Source organism: Biomphalaria glabrata, chromosome 8 (assembly GCF_947242115.1).
Source record: "Biomphalaria glabrata chromosome 8, xgBioGlab47.1, whole genome shotgun sequence".
NCBI classification, from domain to species: domain Eukaryota; kingdom Metazoa; phylum Mollusca; class Gastropoda; family Planorbidae; genus Biomphalaria; species Biomphalaria glabrata.
Window position 1 is genome coordinate 26,439,444 of NC_074718.1, and position 25,162 is coordinate 26,464,605.

Below are 25,162 nucleotides of genomic sequence, written 5' to 3' on the forward strand. Positions count from 1 at the left end.
TTGAAAAGATTAGATACCCCACATATTTAGATTAAGGTTTTGAGGATCGCCGCCGAAAAAAAAAAATTCGATTAATAATATTCAATGAAATTCTAGCATACATTGTGAGTTATAGTCCTAAATTTATTTAACTAGAAAAATATGAGATAGAGTAAAGGTTGGAAAAAGTCGACTAGGAAAAGATTATCTGGCTTTTGAACTCATCTCAACCGTGACTGTTATATTGAAAAATTTCGTTTGAATTATATAAATTTTCCAAAGCAAAGTCTTTCTTAAAATAGTTATGATAAATTCATGTCAAATTACACAAACTCTGTCTGGAAAGGGCAAGGGCGGTAAAATGAAAACTATTAATTCTCGCTCCTTTTTATAATTTCTGATATTGATTGCATTTTGCAATAAAGAATAGGGGTTGGGCGACTCGATATAAGAATTTACTTTATAGCATATATAAATTATATTAGTGACAGATTTTTTTAATTTTGTAATTTCTTACTATAATACAAAAAGAAAAAGTATTGATTTGTCCGATGGGGGGAAGGGGATTGCATGTATCGCACTTCCACCTGTTTATATTATATAGATATTCGACTAATTTTGTTCACATACTATGATTTCTCCATAAAAGGACCGTCCCCCCCCCCCACTCAAAGGGTTTAGATGGGAAGGGCGGTGGAGGTATTCGCTCTTCCCCTTCCAATCGGCCAACAGGTGAACGAAATTATATAAAGACCGGTTAAAATACCAATAACAAGTTTTAATCATATAGATATTTAATTGATTCTGTTAGCAAGCTGTGATTTCTACAAATAAATAGGACCGCCCCCCCCCCACTCGAAAGTTTATGGTGGGGGGGCGGATTGATGCCATCGCCCCCTCCCGACCCTACCGAATCGGCCAAAATACTAGAAGGGGGGGGGGCGAAATAATCTAAAAATAGGTTGAAATATAAATAATTAGTATATATTATTAACATAAGTAATAAATTCGCATACAAATTGTGTGAATTCTATACTACAATACTATAATTCGTCCGCCCCCCCCCGAAGGGGGGGGTCGGCCGAGTGGGGGGGGGGCGATCGCCCCTACCGCCCCCCCCCCTGGATCCGCCAGTGATCGTGGGGTCCAATCGCTGCAGTAACCCTGTCTCTAAATCTCTTGGTTTTTGATGCGGTCTTTAAATGTGATAACTGTATCTAGACCTACACATTCATAATAAGATGCTTATTGAAATATCAACAACCAAACTCGCTCGCAAATCATTCCCTCTATGATTATATTACTCCAGCAAGTCTGTGGTCCCCCCCCACACACACACAGGGCCGGCCTTACAAATTGTATGGCCCTATTTAATGGATGCTTGCGAGGTCCCTCTTTTCCATTTTCTTTACAATAACAACTATTGCTATTAATGAAATCAATAAATCAACATCTATTATACAACATATATAAGAAGTAACTCAAATGCAATAGGCGCCAGTGGGTTAATTAAAGTAACGTCAATCGTATTATACACTAAATATGTTAACTCTTTAATCCTATATCTTTAAAAGCATGTGTCAAGAGCCATAACTGATACTAATATCCTATGCTAAATATAAATTGAAGGGCCCCTTCCAGACACGAAGCTCAATTAGAATTATCGGTCAAATCGGCCTAAGACCAGCCCTGCCCCCACATATTGCCAAAGTGTACAACTCTGTTACTCCAGCTAGTCAGTGGTACCTCACGTATGCCAGAATTATGGGTCTGTAATTAAATCTGATACAAATCTGTTACAATCTGTTAAAATCTGTTACAAAGACATTTCTTATAAATTCTTACTTTTTAAACTTGTTTTAAATCTTGGTTGTAAAGCTAACTGATTAAATCATAACATCGTATGTTAGAAGTAGAAGTGATGAAGTCTTGATCTTGAAACAAACTTTTGATGCTGCAAACAAATCCTACGATATAAATTCTTAATTATATGGCAAGACAAGAGAATCTTTTCTTAACTCAACACTAATGTATAGTTTAGGGAACACTGTGCAATATATTTGTATTTAACAACTATATAGTAGAATACCACCGAGAAAGCATCTTAGGTCTTGCAAGATGTAAATACTAGCAAACAAAAAAGTTGATAAAAAACCTTGAAGCAAAGGATTGTTGGATACGGTACAGCGGGTAGCCTTTGACCGGGAAGAGCATCTTCTTCAGTGAAAAAGTCAAATTCTCAAAGAGTGAGTGAATTCCTGAGAGTGTTCAACTAATGTTCATTATATAGTACATTGTAAGCAGTGAGCTTTGAGACCGTGTGCAAGGTTTTTGTTGAGACCCTCTTCTAGCTTCACTAGAGATGCATGCAATACTATTCCTCCAGCTTCACTATAGATGCATGCAATGATATTCCTCCAGCTTCACTAGAGATGTATGCAATGATATTCCTCCAGCTTCACTATAGATGCATGCAATGATATTCCTCCAGCTTCACTAGAGATGCATGCAATGATATTCCTCCAGCTTCACTAGAGATGCATGCAATGATATTCCTCCAGCTTCACTAGAGATGCATGCAATACTATTCCTCCAGGTCAAATCTGCGTGTGGAGAAAGACATGGAGAAGGTCCATTTAATCTCGTGTCTATTTCTTTTTTTTTCTAATATTTAATGTGATCGTGAAACAAGTGTCAGAGGTGTAAATGTCCCCGTTGACAAGACAAGTTGAGCACCTCTGAGGCCGAGTCTTCAAATGAATAAGCCGACAAGTTTGGACCTACAAATAAGATTTTGTAGAATGTCGATTTTTTTTTTCATAATCATGGAACCTTGTTTGTTTATTTTTTATTTTTATTTAAAAGAAAAAAAACTGTTGGTGGAAAAAAAAAAGAATTCTACACAACCAATGTAATGAAATAAATAAAAAATCAGTATAGATTAGATATCCAGGGTTTAAACTGAGTTTAAAATACTTTCTCGGCTTAAGAAAACTGAATCACTCGGGAAAAAAAAACCCAGTAGAAAATGAAAAGTGTACAACATAGCGAGTGAATGGTTTGTCGAGACGGCTGACTGGTGATTGCTATTAGCCGACCCTCTGTGGAGTCTTATTAAAACTTCTCCAAACGTCGCTTTCCCTCTGGAAATTGCCCCCCCCCCCCAAGCTAAAACACATCACTACAAGTAAAACAAAATAGAGAGATGGTAAAAAGAGATGGGGGAAATGACTGAGGGAGAGAGAGAGAGAGTGGCAGGGACGCCTGCTTCTCCAGACATATAATGCATGCTCCCTGGGCGAACAGTAATGAGGATGGCTCATTAGAAAGCTTTGGTGCCCTAGTATGTGGTGAGAGAAAGATTGCAGCCCATCCAGGCCACCGTCCACTTCCGCTCCCCAGACAAAGGGCAACTAATTCGCATGATGTTTTAAAAAGAGTTATCTTGTTCTTTTCATTTCAGTTTCTAGTTTGATCTGTTTTTTTTCCCATTCGATATTTTTAAAAGGCAGTACTTTGTTACTATCAAGAGAAAGAGAGAGAGGAGATAAAGAGAAATAAAACAAATAGGATATAATGTGTGTGTGTCTGAGTGTGATTTTGTTAGTCCTTAAAGTTGCTAGTAGAAAACCAAGTCGTCAGAGCTTAGTTCAAGATACATTGTGAATGTGGTGTAGTATTTTTAGTCACTGGAGCAATCTTAAGCTCAATAAAATGAAGTACGTATTTGCTGGGTTTTATTTATAGTCTTCAATGTTTACTTCTCTCTCTCTCTCTCTCTTTTTCTCCCCCCTCCCTTTCTCTCTCAGTCTCTTACACACACGCATCTATCTCCTATTTGTTATTTTGCTCTTGATCTCAAATACGATCTCTGTCTTACCCATCTCCTTCTCTGTAACTCCACTAGGTTCACTTTCTGCTAGTATGTCTTCTCAAATCTTTTTGCTTTATCCAAAAAAAAAAAAAGGTAGTGCAACTAAATCAAACCCTACACATTTAGCCATATCTGTGAATAGTGAAGGATTGACTTCCCTTGTCGGTATCAATCGAAATAATTAATTACCCGTAGTTAATGGACTAATTATTTTTTTTTTATTGATTCATGTCTTTGTCAATGCTTATGAATAATTGTGCAAAGTTTCAGCTTGATCCGAGAATGGGTTTGGGAGAAATAACGTCAACAAACATTCTAACAGACAGACAGAGTGAGCTGATAATGTCATGATATTTGAAACAAGATAGAACTCACTAAAGATATTCGTCCTTACGTCTGTCCCGTCTTCTCCCTTCATCAACTTTTACACTTCTATTTCTAAGCTGAACGATACGCCGCCTTGTGGTTTCATCACACAACCAAACCATCCGCTCATTCATGGTTATATTGGCACTATGCTTGCACACTTTATAAGACTATCTTCCTATATCTCTATCTTATTCTCTTTGTCTCTTTCATGTTCACTTTCTATTAAAAGTCTTTTTCTTCATATATTTTATGATCTCTTTCTCTTCGTTTTTTTTTTTAATCTCTTTCTTTCTCATTTTACATTATATTTTTTTTATCAACAAATTTTCTTTCCATTTTTTCCCCTCTTATTTGTTTAACTCGTTTCTTGTCTTCATGACTTATGTGTCTAAGGTTACCTCCCTTTTCTAAAGATATTACATAAATAACACTCGTATAGATCTAGTTGGTTAAGTAACCCGCTTCCTCCGCTCTAGACTATATCTCTGGTCACTTTTTGTTCTTAGTCGATTTCAATTTTTTTTTGCGTAGGGCTAGGACTCTGGCTAAATCTACTGACCGGAAATGAATCTTTTGTTGCACAAACGTACACATCCTCCTTTTCCTTTCTTGTGTCTGTCCATCTGACTGTTTATTTTTTTGTTGTTTACTCTTTGACCATTTCCTCTCTCTCTCTCTCTTTCTATTTATTTATCTGTCCATTCCCCCCCCATCTCCTTCAGTTATTTGTTCTCTTTTCTATCTCTTACTCTCTCATTCTCTCTTTCTCCCGCATGAGTAGCAGTGACCTAGAGTGTTACATCTACTTATTGGGGCAATCAGGAAATGAAGACAAGTGAAAGGTTTGAAAATTGACTCCCCCCCCCCTTACTTCCCTTTCACTCAAAGAGATTCTGACTCTTCTCGACCTTAAACCCCTCCCCTTGTGAGTAATTACTTGTCCAGGAAGAGCCAATCGATGACCTGTTGTTGAATCAGTGAAGCATTACACATAGGACTCTTCTGCCCGGGCTTCGGCCACTCTTCTGTGTTGTTGGGGGTCAACAGTTTCTGGATACTAAGTATGGGTCAAGAAAATAGGTACCCTTAACGTCTCGCGGGCCACTGGTCATAGAGAACTAGATCACGGAGAACAACTGGACAAACATGGACCATTTCACTACCGCGAACTAATTAGTGACCAGGGCCTTAGCGATTCTTTGCCATATACAATTACAGCCATCCAAAAAGCTAATATTTAAAACAAATGCTTGCATTAAACAGATATTAGTCCACCTGATTAAATGAAACAGCCAGTTGCAATAGTTATTGACTCCTGGGCTTACACAAACTGTCTTTGTTTGTCGTGTAGGCAATCAAAGAATGGATATATCATTGAGAAAGAGCGTGTGTTGAATGTATGCTGATATTATGTACTTCCTGATGGTATAGTCTTCCTCGTGAAATGTTTAAATGGAAGGTACTCATTGTCTCTCACACATTAGAGATGGTGGTCTAGTTCTTGCATACTGGCGCTCTATTCTTTGCAAGGGTCCAGCCAATGGTTTACAACTTCCTTATTCTTTCACCTGCCCTCTTGGTGTCATCCTAAAAAAAATATCAAAGGGTCCGAAACTCTTCTGACTATGGTCAGGAGGGAACTGACCTGTTATTATGCATGACATGATTTTCTTTGAGTACTTTTTACCAAGCTTGAACCACTTTGCAAAAGTTACAATAGCGACCTAGTTCATGACGTGTCAAACACTAACCCACAGATGTAGATTGGTCAACAATTCACTGGTCACTCTCTCTTACTCAGACATTGTCTTATGACATTGAACTTCAAAATGCAAGTTTAAGAATTTCTTCTCAATGACCATTTTATTAATTAAGCTTATACTGTTGTCATGTCTCTTATCTTCATCAGCCTTTATTTTATTTACTGTATTATCTTAAGTTTATTTTTTTAAGGTGGGTCATTATTTAGAAAGTCTGGTTATCTTATCGTTTCATTGCCTGATTTCACGCTTAGTACTTAGGACTGAGTGAAATATGTCCTGGCATCCACATCGAGATGTCTCCAGTTATACTACTGGGAGCTGTGGAAGTTCTAGGACGCCCTAAGTCAACCATACTGTAGTTTGTACCTAGGGGAGGTAAAGACATTGTGCTGGCCACATAATCAGATAAAACACTACATTCTTTCACAGACTCTACAGTATAATCTAATACATTTTTCGAACGATTGTAATAGCCTACACCCTACAGCCATAGACAGTGCTACTAGTAGACTTCATCCTGTTAGGGTCTACACAGCGATTAAAAAGCAACATAATGCCTATATATTTCTTATAAAGATTTAGAATTCTCTGTATATCGATACATTATCAAACTGAATAAATGACTTTGAGGACAGGTAGGCCTAGAATTGGACGCCCATCCTATGATATACAAGTTATGTGCCGTGTTGCCTAGAATTGGACGCCCATCCTATGATATACAAGTGATGTGCCGTGTTGCCTAGAATTGGACGCCCATCCTATGATAGACAAGTTATGTGCCGTGTTGCCTAGAATTGGACGCCCATCCTATGATAGACAAGTTATGTGCCGTGTTGCCTAGAATTGGACGCCCATCCTATGATAGACAAGTTATGTGCCGTGTTGCCTAGAAATGTCAGGGTCGATATCAACACTCAGTCAGCCCCTGATTGATAGTAAATAGCCCTGCACAAAATGATTGTTTGAATTCTGTCAGCCTGTTCAAGAGACTCCATTGAAAATGTTTCATAATGGGAAAATTATTATGTCTGCGTCTTAGCTTTAAATACCTTACACTATTTAGTCACGTGTGGGAAGCAGGGTCAAGCTGACATAAGTATTGCGATAACTAAAAACACAGGTAAATGAAAAAGTCAGAAGGGCAACACATTTCAGCAGACTTGAGCTTCAGGACTGACACGAATGGCAAAGAGATTTCATAAACTTTTGCTCTGGTTTGTTTGTAATGAACACCGGAACACAGGGCCGGCCCTGCCTGAACATTTCTTGGAGAGTTTTCATTGTTCAGTTCCGGCATAGCTTCTAAATGTCATCTACAGTTATCTACTTTATCCAGCACTACACAGCTTGTGATTCGAAGCAAGAAATAACGAGATTCGACTTCAATTTAGGATTTATCTCGAGTCTCTGTCATGTGTATACAACAGTTATATCTGTCTCTCCTGAAAATGTAATAATGTTTGTCAAATGTTTGACATGTTTCGGATGTTCCTTCAGAGTTGAAGATCATCTACTTCCCAGTCAAAACCTCCCGTTGGACGAGGAGGGATTACAGCGGGAAGGATATGAACCCGGGACATCGGGACAACTGAAAGACAGTGCAGCGCCCATACAGCACAGCCAGACTGGGCTATTTTGAATTGAAAATGAAGGCGATGAGCTGTTGTAGAACATTATACGTGTGTGCACTCTTCTGATTTAATGTAGTTAATGTTTAAATAGTTTTATTTTATTTTTGTTTTTGGTTGTAGTTTTGTAAGTATCGTATTTAAAAGATATTAACTGTACAGCTCACAATTCCTTTGTGTAGAGTTTATTAATCATGGATATTTCTATCATCAGTCTTATAACTCAACTATTTTCTTTTTATCCTATTAAAATGATTGACCTTAGGTTGGTTAGTAGAGATATGACGGTAAAATGTGTTTGCAATATCATTTTGTCTTTTGTTTCCTCTATTTCTGTCCATAGTTTTTATTAAAAAAAAAACTGTTGGAAGTTTTGTTTTCGAAACAAACAAACATACAGTAACGACTTTGTTTTCTAAAAGTTCAAGCTCTCTTAAGTTAAAGTATTTGTTCCTTAGCCCAGGTCCTAATAAAAACCTAGAAATAGGTTTTCTTCTTCATTTCCTGGAACGTTGTCTATTTATCTTGACCATTAAATTAGATTGAAGAAACCCTAGACAGAAGAAAAAGTTGGACCAAATTAATTTATAAGTCGATTGGTGGCTTGAACATTTCAAGTACGACCTGATCTTTGTACTGCGTCTGGAATATTTGATATTTGTTTCACTTTTTCTTCTCTCTTTAGTTATTTTTTGTATTTGCTGTTCTCCTGTTTATGTTATGTTGTTGTTTTTATGTCAATATGTCAATGGTATTGGTGGGAATGTCAATGTCAATTATGTTTTTAAAAAATGTTGTCAAGAACAAATTTTATTAATCATCATTTTGAAAACAATTTGAAGGAGATTAAGTACATAGTAGAAACAAAAAGATAAAGGAAGATTTGTTTGTGTTGGTACGTGTTAGAAGTTTGAGTTGAAACGCTCTTCATAGAAATTGTACACACATGTAATTGAAACGAAATACTACAAACTATACATTATTTGAATCGAAAGGAAGAAATGATCCAGCATTAGTATCTATAATGTAACTATAATATAACTATATAACTATAGTAACTATAATTCTCTTCTTCCCTCAACAGTTTAAACGAGAAGAAGAAGTAAAAGAAAGATCACTCTTATTTCTGCGGATAGTCCACGAGAAAATAAGAAGGGGGGGGGGAACACGTAGTCACAAAATAGCAGGGCGGGGAGTAATCTACTCCGTAATAACTATCGAGGCGACAGAGCACGCTCAATAGTTTGGACACCATGTAAAGATCACTCTTTTATTTTTGTAACTCGGACGGAGGGAGTTATCCTAAGTAATTTAAGAGGCGATCAAAATTAGAGAAAGATGGGCGGGGACGAGTTTGAGTAGGTTTATCACTAAATAGCAAGAACCGGACTTAACCATTGTAGAGCTGTAACTATTCAATAGTATGCGTGTTCTTGAGTTGTATTAGGGCCTAGGAGTAAAATAAAACATCTACCTTTTTCCAAGCAATCCATGGTGTAACCCTCGAAAATTTGGTTTCTTGCAAGACCAATACCTTTGTGTTATTTCTAAAGCAGTTCTCTTTCACCAAGCCACCTACTAGAAGGTGGAAAGATACTGATGATCGCAAAACTAAATCTATGTTGGATATTAAACGAAAAGTTTTGGGTTTTGTTTTTTTTTCCACTAAGGGAGATATTGGTGTGTGAGGCGCTAAGTATTTTAACAACAGTTAAGTTGAGTACCCGTGTCTCTGACAGTATTTTAACAACAGTTAAGTTGAGTACCCGTGTCTCTGACAGTATTTTAACAACAGTTAAGTTGAGTACCCGTGTCTCTGACAGTATTTTAACAACAGTTAAGTTGAGTACCCGTGTCTCTGACAGTATTTTAACAACAGTTAAGTTGAGTACCCGTGTCTCTGACAGTATTTTAACAACAGTTAAGTTGAGTACCCGTGTCTCTGACAGTATTTTAACAACAGTTAAGTTGAGTACCCGTGTCTCTGACAGTATTTTAACAACAGTTAAGTTGAGTACCCGTGTCTCTGACAGTATTTTAACAACAGTTAAGTTGAGTACCCGTGTCTCTGACAGTATTTTAACAACAGTTAAGTTGAGTACCCGTGTCTCTGACAGTATTTTAACAACAGTTAAGTTGAGTACCCGTGTCTCTGACAGTATTTTAACAACAGTTAAGTTGAGTACCCGTGTCTCTGACAGTATTTTAACAACAGTTAAGTTGAGTACCCGTGTCTCTGACAGTATTTTAACAACAGTTAAGTTGAGTACCCGTGTCTCTGACAGTATTTTAACAACAGTTAAGTTGAGTACCCGTGTCTCTGACAGTATTTTAACAACAGTTAAGTTGAGTACCCGTGTCTCTGACAGTATTTTAACAACAGTTAAGTTGAGTACCCGTGTCTCTGACAGTATTTTAACAACAGTTAAGTTGAGTACCCGTGTCTCTGACAGTATTTTAACAACAGTTAAGTTGAGTACCCGTGTCTCTGACAGTATTTTAACAACAGTTAAGTTGAGTACCCGTGTCTCTGACAGTATTTTAACAACAGTTAAGTTGAGTACCCGTGTCTCTGACAGTATTTTAACAACAGTTAAGTTGAGTACCCGTGTCTCTGACAGTATTTTAACAACAGTTAAGTTGAGTACCCGTGTCTCTGACAGTATTTTAACAACAGTTAAGTTGAGTACCCGTGTCTCTGACAGTATTTTAACAACAGTTAAGTTGAGTACCCGTGTCTCTGACAGTATTTTAACAACAGTTAAGTTGAGTACCCGTGTCTCTGACAGTATTTTAACAACAGTTAAGTTGAGTACCCGTGTCTCTGACAGTATTTTAACAACAGTTAAGTTGAGTACCCGTGTCTCTGACAGTATTTTAACAACAGTTAAGTTGAGTACCCGTGTCTCTGACAGTATTTTAACAACAGTTAAGTTGAGTACCCGTGTCTCTGACAGTATTTTAACAACAGTTAAGTTGAGTACCCGTGTCTCTGACAGTATTTTAACAACAGTTAAGTTGAGTACCCGTGTCTCTGACAGTATTTTAACAACAGTTAAGTTGAGTACCCGTGTCTCTGACAGTATTTTAACAACAGTTAAGTTGAGTACCCGTGTCTCTGACAGTATTTTAACAACAGTTAAGTTGAGTACCCGTGTCTCTGACAGTATTTTAACAACAGTTAAGTTGAGTACCCGTGTCTCTGACAGTATTTTAACAACAGTTAAGTTGAGTACCCGTGTCTCTGACAGTATTTTAACAACAGTTAAGTTGAGTACCCGTGTCTCTGACAGTATTTTAACAACAGTTAAGTTGAGTACCCGTGTCTCTGACAGTATTTTAACAACAGTTAAGTTGAGTACCCGTGTCTCTGACAGTATTTTAACAACAGTTAAGTTGAGTACCCGTGTCTCTGACAGTATTTTAACAACAGTTAAGTTGAGTACCCGTGTCTCTGACAGTATTTTAACAACAGTTAAGTTGAGTACCCGTGTCTCTGACAGTATTTTAACAACAGTTAAGTTGAGTACCCGTGTCTCTGACAGTATTTTAACAACAGTTAAGTTGAGTACCCGTGTCTCTGACAGTATTTTAACAACAGTTAAGTTGAGTACCCGTGTCTCTGACAGTATTTTAACAACAGTTAAGTTGAGTACCCGTGTCTCTGACAGTATTTTAACAACAGTTAAGTTGAGTACCCGTGTCTCTGACAGTATTTTAACAACAGTTAAGTTGAGTACCCGTGTCTCTGACAGTATTTTAACAACAGTTAAGTTGAGTACCCGTGTCTCTGACAGTATTTTAACAACAGTTAAGTTGAGTACCCGTGTCTCTGACAGTATTTTAACAACAGTTAAGTTGAGTACCCGTGTCTCTGACAGTATTTTAACAACAGTTAAGTTGAGTACCCGTGTCTCTGACAGTATTTTAACAACAGTTAAGTTGAGTACCCGTGTCTCTGACAGTATTTTAACAACAGTTAAGTTGAGTACCCGTGTCTCTGACAGTATTTTAACAACAGTTAAGTTGAGTACCCGTGTCTCTGACAGTATTTTAACAACAGTTAAGTTGAGTACCCGTGTCTCTGACAGTATTTTAACAACAGTTAAGTTGAGTACCCGTGTCTCTGACAGTATTTTAACAACAGTTAAGTTGAGTACCCGTGTCTCTGACAGTATTTTAACAACAGTTAAGTTGAGTACCCGTGTCTCTGACAGTATTTTAACAACAGTTAAGTTGAGTACCCGTGTCTCTGACAGTATTTTAACAACAGTTAAGTTGAGTACCCGTGTCTCTGACAGTATTTTAACAACAGTTAAGTTGAGTACCCGTGTCTCTGACAGTATTTTAACAACAGTTAAGTTGAGTACCCGTGTCTCTGACAGTATTTTAACAACAGTTAAGTTGAGTACCCGTGTCTCTGACAGTATTTTAACAACAGTTAAGTTGAGTACCCGTGTCTCTGACAGTATTTTAACAACAGTTAAGTTGAGTACCCGTGTCTCTGACAGTATTTTAACAACAGTTAAGTTGAGTACCCGTGTCTCTGACAGTATTTTAACAACAGTTAAGTTGAGTACCCGTGTCTCTGACAGTATTTTAACAACAGTTAAGTTGAGTACCCGTGTCTCTGACAGTATTTTAACAACAGTTAAGTTGAGTACCCGTGTCTCTGACAGTATTTTAACAACAGTTAAGTTGAGTACCCGTGTCTCTGACAGTATTTTAACAACAGTTAAGTTGAGTACCCGTGTCTCTGACAGTATTTTAACAACAGTTAAGTTGAGTACCCGTGTCTCTGACAGTATTTTAACAACAGTTAAGTTGAGTACCCGTGTCTCTGACAGTATTTTAACAACAGTTAAGTTGAGTACCCGTGTCTCTGACAGTATTTTAACAACAGTTAAGTTGAGTACCCGTGTCTCTGACAGTATTTTAACAACAGTTAAGTTGAGTACCCGTGTCTCTGACAGTATTTTAACAACAGTTAAGTTGAGTACCCGTGTCTCTGACAGTATTTTAACAACAGTTAAGTTGAGTACCCGTGTCTCTGACAGTATTTTAACAACAGTTAAGTTGAGTACCCGTGTCTCTGACAGTATTTTAACAACAGTTAAGTTGAGTACCCGTGTCTCTGACAGTATTTTAACAACAGTTAAGTTGAGTACCCGTGTCTCTGACAGTATTTTAACAACAGTTAAGTTGAGTACCCGTGTCTCTGACAGTATTTTAACAACAGTTAAGTTGAGTACCCGTGTCTCTGACAGTATTTTAACAACAGTTAAGTTGAGTACCCGTGTCTCTGACAGTATTTTAACAACAGTTAAGTTGAGTACCCGTGTCTCTGACAGTATTTTAACAACAGTTAAGTTGAGTACCCGTGTCTCTGACAGTATTTTAACAACAGTTAAGTTGAGTACCCGTGTCTCTGACAGTATTTTAACAACAGTTAAGTTGAGTACCCGTGTCTCTGACAGTATTTTAACAACAGTTAAGTTGAGTACCCGTGTCTCTGACAGTATTTTAACAACAGTTAAGTTGAGTACCCGTGTCTCTGACAGTATTTTAACAACAGTTAAGTTGAGTACCCGTGTCTCTGACAGTATTTTAACAACAGTTAAGTTGAGTACCCGTGTCTCTGACAGTATTTTAACAACAGTTAAGTTGAGTACCCGTGTCTCTGACAGTATTTTAACAACAGTTAAGTTGAGTACCCGTGTCTCTGACAGTATTTTAACAACAGTTAAGTTGAGTACCCGTGTCTCTGACAGTATTTTAACCACAGTTAAGTTTAGTACCCGTGTCGCTGACAGTATTTTAACAACAGTTAAATTGAGTACCCGTGTCGCTGACAGATCCTCTCACCCAATCGCTCGAAACGTGTATGTTGAACTAATAATAATTTAGAAAACATCTTATTTTATCTTACTGGAGGATAAGACGTCATGGTCTGCATACGACATCTATGGAAAAAGTCCGTTACGTTATCAGACTATCGCACCCTCATGAATCCTTGGATCACTGAGTTGGATTTCTCCCAGCGGACAGGCATGGTCCTGGAACTCTTTAACCCACACACAACATCACAACAAAACACACACACACACAATAAAAGAAGTCATCCTCTCAGAAGTAGGAAGGGAGAAAAGTGTTTACAATAACAAAGAAACTTCTGACTAGCTCTGACAAATGAACTTGACAGTTAGCACTACAAATGTGTGAACCCCCCCCCCCCCCCCAGAAAAAAAAGGAGATCCGTCCCATCCCCACTCTGATATTGTAAACAAAAAGTCTTAGTGTTTGTGTCGTCTAGCCCAGCCCACTCCAACAGATATTTCAATATGTGACCTAAAACTTCAATCAACTATCTCAAACTGTGAACTATATACACAACAAGAGATAATGGAAAAAGCAGAGCCTCCACTGGGCCACTGCAACCTATGCGGTCGCAGTAGACCCCGCACTTTCATAGTCCCCGCGCAAATTCTAGGTGTAAATTATTAAATTAAACCATTCCAACTTATTATTAAAAGGCTCCTGGAATTTTCATGAAATTGCAAAATATACCGAAAAATCACGAAATTATTAAAAACTTCTGAAAACTCATGCAAATCTCTTTAAAAACAGACAAAATTGTCATTTCGGGGTGACATTCATTATGGACAACTCCAATCCTTCTAGCGTGTACAATACCACCATACCTTCTACGATACAGATACAAGAGACATACCAAATTGAAATGCATATAAATTGTGACTCTTTGAAAATGCTTTTACACTGATAGTTTTCCACTTTGCAAATGTTTCGCTATAGATAAATAGATTAGTTGGATAAATGACTTTACGGATAGGCGATTAGATGAATAATAATAAAAAATAATAATAATAGTAGAAAAAAAAATAAGATGGGTGTTCAACGTCACGCTTGATTGCATGTATAGACGGGTGAAAGAAAATAAATGCGTCTGACTTGATAGCGGTGCAGCAGATCCAGATCGATAGTCGGTTAGTTGAATGTTCCACAAGAGAGGATCCTATAGATGGAGACACAAGCTCCTCTTCGTGTTCTCTAAAAACAATGTATGAGACTTATGATGAGACACACTTCTGACAACAAGACTTAATTTTTCACATACCTCTATTCAATTCGCGGAAACAAAAACCTGAGCGGAAATATTTAGGTGGGTGGATGCGATTCTCTAAAACGGCTCAAGCGATTATTTTATAAATTTGACAGTTGATGTATATCGTTGAGAAAAGAATTACTAGAAAACTCTAGTTTGACTGTTATAATTTTTCATAGAAAAAAAAATAGAAATTTAAATTTGGCTTGAGAACTATAAAAAGGGCGCGGTGGCTAAATGCGTAAGCGCTTGTCCTCCGAACCTGGCGTCCTGGGTTCTAATCTCGGTGAAGACATGGATTTGAATTTCGGGCTTTTTTAGGCGCCCCTGAGTGCACCTAAATCTAACTGGTACTGACTTTCGTTTGGGAAAGTAAAGGCAGTTGGTCGTTGTGCTGGCCACATAACACCCTGATCATTATTTGTTGGCCAAAGAAACAGATGACCTTAACATCATCAGCCCTATAGATAGTAAGGTCTGAAAGAGAAACTTAACTTTTTTTACTTTCAGAACGAGAAATTATTTATCTTGATCGGACTTTCACCTCTTCGGGTATTTCCGCCTTCGTTCAAGATTTGGATAAATTAATGTTCAGGAACATTGTGTGCATCGCCTTCAAACACTAGCTTGAAATGGTTATCATTGAAATATACTATTGTTTTAGTAGATCTACACATTCTTTTTACCATGATTCTTTCTCGGGAGAGAGAGGGAGAATGCGGGGGGGGGGAGAGGGATAAAAATTGTTCCTTTTTTATTTAACATTTATTAGATATTAGGGGAGTATACTAATAATAAGGCTTGTCTTCGTGTCGCGACTTACATAATTTGCCACACCTAGAGCAGACATAACCAATTGTCTGCCTGTGGTCAATTTCGGATTCTATTTTTGCCGTTCTGTCCTCTGAAGTGGATGTTCTTTTAGTCAACATCGGGATTCAAACTCCAGTCTGCTCAGCCAAGCGAATATAGGCGTGCTAGAACAATGTTGTAACTTAAAGTTAGCATTCATGCGACCGTACAAGGGAGAAACAAAATGGTCTTTTTTATGCATTTGTGGAAAGTCAATAAATTTTGAAAGTTTTAATTCAATGAAATGCATTATTACGATAGGTGTAGCGAAGATCAGATACCATAGGGAAATGATTTGGATTTTTAATTAAAGCTTCCTGCAAACTGTAAAGCTGGCTAGCTTGAGGCGAGTTGAGGGTGAATCGGAAAAACAAAGATATTTCAAGACTTCGGTGCTATTGATAAAGATTTCAAGACTTCCAGTTTGTCTTTTAATGTGACTTGAAAAAGTCATGAAACCACAGACCCAAACTTTTCTAATTACGAATTCGTTGTTTACAGGGTTTGTGGAAGTGTGCTCAAAGGATTCTCTGCAATGTCTATATCATATTTGTGAGCGTCTTAGAACAAAATAAGTCCTAAACAGATTGACGGATGAACTACTCAGTTGACGTTTAATAATAACCACGTCCGAAGGTGAATTCAACATTGAGAAGAACTATCATCAAAAATCTTGTAGATTCATACATTGCATACTTTAAATAGTGACATCATAAGATACTCAATTTCTGTATTTTCTTAATGAAATAATTATGGCCCGCCAAATTTTTGTTTTAATTTTTAGGCCCGCTTTCCAAACAGTTTGCCCATCAATTGGGTAAACAGTTAATGCTAGCCTATCTCAGTGGGGAGCCACATTTAGATAGTATTAGTCTAGCTTTATATACAAGAACCAAAACTCTGGCATTGCTACGGTTGAGATTCGTTTGTTTATTATTTCTCCTTTTGTCTGTTTTCCGATTGTATTTTGTTCAATATTCTACTTTCACTCCGTCTCTGTCTCAGTCTGTCTGACTCTCTCTTTACTGGCTGTTGCTGATTCAACCCGGTGTTCATTCATCATACCCTTGCAGACAAACTTAATCCCATTATTACACTAGAATGCACTGCCCCGAAAGTGATCAATAAATATCAAATTTAGATTCAACCAATATTTTCCATCTTTCTCTCTGACTCTCTCCCTCTCTCTTTCTGTCTCACATTCTCTCACAATCTCACACATTCCCTCACAATCTCACAAAGTTTGTTCTCCAGAGCCGATGAAAACTCTCCATTTGCAATAAATTATACAAAATAAAACACTTCTTATTTTCTTTTTTTTTCCCCATTTCATTGATTCTCCACAGACTTGATTCAAAGAATAATTCTACAATGTCTTGGCCCCCCCCCCACTTTTTGCCCCCTACCCTAAAGCCCCTTGCCTTTCCGCTGCCTCACCCATTCCTATCTCTCCCTCGAGTGGAAGAAAGACAATGAAATAATAGCTTTGTTATTATTATTATTATTTTCAGAGTGGTCTTCCGGTTGTATGGTGCCAATAATCTGAAGATATTTCCAAATCAACAAAATGTTATTGTTGTCTCGTCTCTCCTTTATGTCGTCTGTTTGCTCACTTCTTTGTGGAGTCAACATTTCTACATCTCTAGTCAACATTTCTACATCTCTAGTCAACATTTCTACATCTCTAGTCAACATTTCTACATCTCTAGTCGAGCTTTAGAGCAACAACTTCATTTCAAGCTACAAGCTAGTGTTGATTGTTGGGATATACTCTTCACACAAAGACGTGGATAGTTCAGCCTGGGATCAGCGCGTCATCTGTGTTGTCATGACCAGTAGCTCCTTTCCTATGTCTTTGGATCTCGTTTTATTTAGAAATATTCTTGGAGGTGAAAGAGGGAAACAAATAATGCAATTAGATCTCGCCGGAAAATGGAAACATTAAAAAGGCTTCACAAGGAATCAGACTTCGGAGTTGTAAATATATTTTTCTAGTGTAGGATCGAGATAATCATATACAGACTATTGCTACAGAGTCATCGCATTATGCCTACACAATGCCCACGTGCTGTTGACGCGGTACTATCTCCAGCCTTTCTAAATTTCTGTTAACAGTACCTAATGAAACAGTTGACCTACTTTTGGACTAGATCTTTCATAATTGTTTTGCTTTGCAGTCCGTGACACAAGAGTCGAAAAATGATATGGTCCCGGAAAACGATATGGTTTCCAGAAAATGATATGGTCCCCAGAAAATGATATGGTCCCCGGAAAATGATATGGTCCCCGGAAAACGATATGGTTTCCAGAAAATGATATGGTCCCCGGAAAATGATATGGTTTCCAGAAAATGATATGGTCCCCGGAAAATGATATGGTTCCCAGAAAATGATATAGTCCCCGGAAAATGATATGGTTCCCAGAAAATGATATGGTCCCCGGAAAATGATATGGTTTCCAGAAAATGATATGGTCCCCGGAAAATGATATGGTTCCCAGAAAATGATATGGTCCCCAGAAAATGATATGGTCCCCGGAAAATGATATGGTTCCCAGAAAATGATATGGTCCCCGGAAAATGATATGGTTCCCAGAAAATGATATGGTCCCCGGAAAATGATATGGTTTCCAGAAAATGATATGGTCCCCGGAAAATGATATGGTTCCCAGAAAATGATATGGTCCCCAGAAAATGATATGGTTCCCAGAAAATGATATGGTCCCCAGAAAATGATATGGTTTCCAGAAAATGATATGGTTCCCAGAAAAATGATATGGTTCCCAGGTAAGGTATCCACCACACATTCATTTCAGACTATAGCGTATTGCTAGGTACAAGATAATGTCTGGCAGAGGCACCGCATATGTTTATGATGAACCAGAAATCTTTATATCGCGTTGCTCAGGAGCGTGGCTTTGGTCGGTGGTCCCTGTTCGCCATCATCAAAAGGCCGCCTCTGCTTAAAATAGATGAATTTGTCTGTCAACCAACTCGAAATGTAAACAATCCTGGCTTTTCTTTTTACAAAGCTTATATCAACTCAACTCACAATGTCTGTCTTTCTGCTCAAAATTTTGTATACGCTTTTTCTCCCACACCCAATCTCGGATCAGGCTGAAATTTTGCACAATTATTTGTAGTACCTGACAAAACAAGAATTAATTTGTAAAAAATTACCTACCTTACCTTTGCCTATCCCTTAGTCTGTTGAACCGTTGGGGCGTAAAAGCAAGACTCGTCGACCGTATTTCTCCATTCCTCCCTGTCTTTTGCCTTGCTTAGAACCTCTTTCAATGGCAGGCCCGTCCATTCTTTAATGTTTTCCTCCCATCGCTTTCTCTGTCTGCCTCTTCTCCTTTTTCCTGGTACTGTTTACTGAAGGTGTAGGTCTTTGCGAGCCCCGAAGATCTTGTAATATGGCCATAGATTATAAGCTTGCGTTTTTTTTTTACTTCAGTTAGCAGGTCATCATTGGGTCCGATTGCTGCAGTAACCATGTCTCTAATCTTTTGGTTCGTGATGCGGTCTTTGAACGTGATACCTCGGATCCTTCTGTAGCATCTCAATTCCATGGATAGGATCCTCCTCTCTAGCAATGCAGACAGCGTCCAAGACTCACAAGCATTTACAAATGTGGCCATGACCGGGGAGCGCAGTCTAATTTTGATGCCGAGGGCTAAGTCTTTGTCTTTCCATATTATTTTAAGTTTGGAAAGGGCTGCTGTGGACTGTGCTATTCGGGCTAATAGTTCGGGTTTCGTTCCCTCATCTGAGACAATAACTCCGAGGTATTTGAAGCTGCTAACACTAGTCAGCTTTTCACCCCCTATACTGATGCCTTTTTAAAGCCCTGTTGGCTAATGGTCATAATTTAATAATTATTTATTTTGTTTGGTATCGAACAAGAGCAAAAAATGGTACTTGAAAGATGTGGAGTATAAGTTGAATTAGTTCATTTTGAGGAGGCTTTTGACCTGAGTTCAGATTCAAGTTGTACAACTTTTTTTTTTTTTTTGCATATAAAAAGCGATCACGTTCACATTGAAACAGATATCCCCCCTTTTGCCCCCTCCCTTTTTTCCCAATTCGCCCAGCAGACAAAAGGCTGGATCATAGCGCATTGAGAAAGCTGAAAGCATGAAATTGCGCTTAACAAAAACCATCGGTAGAAATATATTATAGAAAGATTTATTATTGTTAGACTAGATCTCGTTAGGCGCCTCCGCCCTGTGTCTTGTGCCGATGTCAAAACGGGGGTTACACTCAAATAACAGAAATAACACTTGCGAAAAGTCAACACTATAAAGGTACTCGATGCTGATGAACGAAGTCGAACAAGAATTTTAATACGTAATGAAGGGAACCATCGAATGTCGTATCATCTAAATATCTACTTCAGAAACTAAAGTCGACCTCACTCTAGAGCTGCTAAAAGTCCTATAAATTTAACATGTTGATATATATATCTCTGAGAAAAGAATTACTAGCGCGTTGGCCACATTTCGAAAACTTTAGTTGGACCGTTATAATCTTTTAAAGTAAAAATAAATAAATGCAAATTTTGCTTGAGACTAACTGTAGGTCTAGATCCTACATCGTTTTGAAAGGAGTTTTCGAAAGATCTAAGAGTTTAATAAAATTAGAGTTCAGAAAAATTGTGCGCATTGTATTCTAAGTCTAGATCTAAATGCTTATCGTTGGACTATTAAAAGATGTACTGTGTCTATACCTTCACTTAACCAGGACACTTTCTCTGGGAGAATGGGGGAAGGAGCGGGGTAAAAAATGTTTTTAATAACATTCATTAATTTTTAAAGGAAAAGCAATCTCTCAATAAGTTACATAAAAGAGGTATTGTCGTTTTAAAGAAGTATTCTAATTTTTTTTTTCTTGTTTTAAGTCTAGAGTATAAACAAAATAGAACTAAGATCTATATGCTCCTCACTGGGATTGAATGCGTGTTTGTGTGTGAAACATGTCAGTTACAGGTTTTTGAAGGCCATACACAAAAATAATATAAATAATAAGACAATAATGAACTCTTCATACGAAATGAAACATGCAAATGTTGATACAGTGTAAAAAAGAAGCCCACAGCAATTCGGTTATGTCGTGTTCTTGGGCAGATGTGGCAATGCGTGTGGCTTGATCTATTGGGAAGATAATTGTCATGACATATGTCAAACTGAATGGATTTGTATGTAGTGTCAATGAAGGACTTGGTGTGTACATCCATTGATTGGATCAGAGATTGGTGAATAGAACATTCTGGTTCAACGGATTGGAACAATGGAAAGATTCTTTTGTTGGTGACCTGTAACGTTGTATTATAGGATATATTGCTTACCCATCTATCTATCTATCTATCTATCTATCTATCTATCTATCTATCTATCTATCTATCTATCTATCTATCTATCTATCTATCTATCTATCTATCTATCTATCTATCATCTATCTATCTATCTATCTATCTGTCTATCTATCTATCTATCTATCTATCTATCTATCTATCATCTATCTATCTATCTATCTGTCTATCTATCTATCTATCTATCTATCTATCTATCTATCTATCTATCTATCTATCATCTATCTATCTATCTATCTATCTATCTATCTATCTATCCATTTCTTATATCTGATTCTTTAAAACATGTGCAGATACAGTAACATTTAATACACTATTTTATAGCAAGGCAATCATTGCATTTCAATACAGTAGCACCAGGTACCATTGTACTTTGTGTTCAAAACACACACAGATATATACTAATACCTAACAGATGCTTTAAATAGTAAAGAATATTTTCTAAATTTACTATACAAATAAAAAAAGATATAAAAATTCACTTTCCTCCGTTCTTTGACCTGACTCGACCATCGGCTTCATTTCGCTTGCATAGCTGAATAAATACGAAAATATTGTAATATTAAGCTGGGAAGAACAATAATAATTCGTTTTACAAAAGACTGTATTCTTCGTGGAATAAATCATCCAATCCAACGATCATCAACAATTTATGCCGCTCCAGATTTGTGTTTTGTAGGATCAAATAACGTGATGGGGAAATAACTCACTCCTGGGAATAGAGCGAAATAAAGTAAGGAAAAGCTTCCGTTTGGGGACTAAGACAAGCCTATATACACTGGAGAAAGATTATTTGCTTGTCTTCACACATTAAAAACAAAATACTTGCGAAGACATAGTGCATTGAATTCTTCAAGCAGATCGTCTGCTGGAATGTATCGACAGAGTTTTCTCCCCTTTATAAACGATTATAAGGCGGGCAGTGTTTCGCTCTACACTGGACCACCCTTGCTTCGGGGATACATAAAAAAATGATATGAAATGATATGAAATAGATTAATATCACATCGGTTCCTTAATTTATAATGCCGTTGTGGCATCTTGCTACTAGGATCTTTAGGACAAGATAGATCAATATGTCATTTTTCGAGTATAAGTAGCGCCAATTTGTTTTCATGATGGCGTCCAGGTCGTGTGGTATGCGCTCATAACTGTCGCCTCAATGATCTCGGGTTTGAACCCAGCTCGCCTCCCCCCCCCCCCACCCCCAGTCATACGCTAGGTTTGGGCTAGGCCACTAGGACGTAATAATGAAAAGTAGAGAAACATAATGAGTAGATCTTGATTTCTAGATAGACATAGAATGGCGAACGAGACTTTTTATTTTGCAGTCTATACAGATAGTGAAAAAACACAAAAGTAGTTATTGAAACTGTTCATTCGCTCTTCGCTTTAAAAAAAAAAAAAGTTTTGAGTTTGGGCATTAACAAAGACAACCGAAAATCTACTAAATACTTGGGAACGGAAAATACTTAGGAAAATCTATGGTGCTCTAAAACATGAAACTGTATCTGGTGTACAGAAAATAGGGACTATTGATAAGTTATGTAATTGTGTAAATGTACGCCTAACATGGGCACTTTAGGGAACTGTAAAATCAAAACTTCTCTTTCGATTGTAGCATAATTTGTCAATATTTAGTTGGCAACAGGAATCTTTGAATATAGCGACCTTGACAACTGATTCCATTATCCTTTGAAAACTGGGGGGAGGGGGGGGGGGGAGACGATATTTGTACAGTAAGCTATTTTGGAAACTTAAGAAGAAGAAAAAAGCGGCACGCGAGGGTTTCCTACGGGTTTTTCATAACCTTCAATTTTCGCGGGCTGTTTGTAATATGTGTTTCGAGTCGAATAGCCCCCCCCCCCCCCTTGTAAGTAGATCTAGTAATTAGAATGTCAATTTTAAAACATTGTCACATGGTATCTCGAATGGGGGAGGGGGGCTCAACTTCCTGACAAAAAGGGGTATTGTAGAGTGCGTGTGTTTCCTGGGCGGCGTTAAGAAGAGGTTCAGTGATGGATTGGTGGTTAGGCATTTAAGATAATGAAATTAGCATAATGCAAAGGTAAAACGTCAGACAATCTTCAGATATGAAAGAGTATAGACGTTATTTTGTGGTGAGCTAGATTTCGTTTAAAAATCAGTAGATTTCATTAATATTAGATCTCTATCTCATTTTAAATCTGTGAAAATTGTAATAACAATTATATTGTTTTTTTGTTCTCATAAGAGTTATTTAAAGCTTATTTAGTAAAAATATAAAACGCCATCATTGTTTTAGTTGTATTAGCTGTTTGTAGCGACAAGTCAACGACCATCTAACAACAAAGAGAGGGGGCGGCGAAAAAATGTTTTATTTTCAGTGTCATTTATTTAAATACTAGTAAAATTACATGTTCAGAAATTAAAATCTTTTAAGTAGGAGACGGCGTTTTATCTTCTAATAAGATCGTTTTAAATGTAGACCGCTTTTTGCGAGGCGCTTGTGCAACAATATGGGTCAAAACGTTTTCAAGAAAAAAATTTAAAACGTCTCCGCTTGTGTGATTCTTCTGGATTTTTTTTGTCTCAGAATAATTTCTTCCCCTTATTGCACTTTATTATAGTGACGACTTTTGTATGACAAAAAACCTCCTCGACAGAGACGTCTACTTAACACGTAGAATATTGTTAAAAAGATCAAGCCCATTACAGACGTATGTGCGCAACATGTATTCCTACCTAGAATGTCCCTCGCATAATACTTTTGGCCAGGGATGCCTCTTTATTATTAGATTTTATATGGCCCTCGAATTTTTTTATTAGGATGAATAGTGCGCTCTGAAAGAAACACACCAATATTAGCCTTTTTAAAATTCTCTCTTCTTACTAAGAGAAAAGGCCAGAAGACAGCGCCGATTCCCGCCCGGAATCAAACCCTTTGCCGACTTGAGCGAAAACCTGTCGCATCTTCAATTCTATCTCCATGAAGAAACTTTAACATTGCTTACAATTTATGTAGGCAACAATATTTTGGGAAAAAAAAACACCTGACCATAGCCCTACCATATAAACTGACTCATTTTAGTGAAATTTCATTACCTAAATTTGGATTCTATACATAGTGTTAAAAATATAAATGAAAAATAAAACCTTAAAAGTGTGTTATAATTTAGACATAGTTTCCTTTCTTTTTTATTACATTCTTTACAAAAAATGCAAAGTTAAAATTGAAAATGAGGGAATGGGGATACGACATCGATGCGAATAGGAAAACAAAAAGGAATGGTACAAAACAATAGATTTAAATCAAAGAGCGCTTTAGGTCACAGTGTCCAGCTCAGTCTTGATGACATTTTTTTCTTAAAAAAAAAAAGGGGGGGGGGCGGCATTTTTTAACCTCGCACGCAGGCGACCACAAACCTCGCGGCGGCTCTGCATACAGTGAATATAAATACCTCGCTCAGAGGGCCCCTTTTGTTAGATATTACTATAAAACCTTCAACAATTGAATACGTGCCTTTGTGACATCCATGCAGCCCTTATCTTATAAAATACAGAAATGATTTCAAAAAAAAGAAGATGATTATTGTGGTACTACCGGCCCACCGTGCATTTGCCCGAATGCCCATATAGTCATTCCGCCCCTGGACCTTGACATTGTTTAGAATCGAACATTGATCGTGAAAATCTCCTCTAGGAAAATGTTCAGTTCATTATCGCTTGGCACGAATCAGACAGATCAAAGAATAATTGCAGAGTCTAGAGTTATATATACATCTTGTAGAAGATGCATGATTTTTTTTAGGCTATATTTAACAAACAAATATTTTAAGAACCGAAGTGTTGTTATTGAAAACATAAAAAGCATGTATAATCAGTCTCTTTCTCTCTCTCTCTCTCTCTCTCTTTCTCTCTCTCTCTCTCTCTCTCTCTCTATCTGTAGTTAAAAATTACAATGGCTCTTTGCTCTTGTATCTTCATCATAATCATCACTCCTTTGAGTTCCTCATGGAACATAGGACCTCAACAAAAAAACGCCACTCTCCATTATCTATCAATAGTTTTTTGATGGTTTCATAGCTATTCTTAAGTCTTTACTGTAAATTGACCTCGAAAGTTGAAGATCAAATACAAATAATCAACTAGCTAGCGTGAACAGTTACAACGATCTATTAAAACATGTATACACGAATAGACTAGCGGGGAACAATTAGGAA

The 25,162-nt window shown here is 37.4% G+C and overlaps 1 protein-coding gene across 2 annotated transcripts in view; it reads left to right on the forward strand.

Moving 5' to 3' along the window:
- Nucleotides 1-25,162, forward strand: part of LOC106070808 (BTB/POZ domain-containing protein KCTD12-like) — a 134,356-nt gene that overhangs the window by 54,016 nt on the left and 55,178 nt on the right. The gene's annotated exons all lie outside the window — the stretch shown is intronic.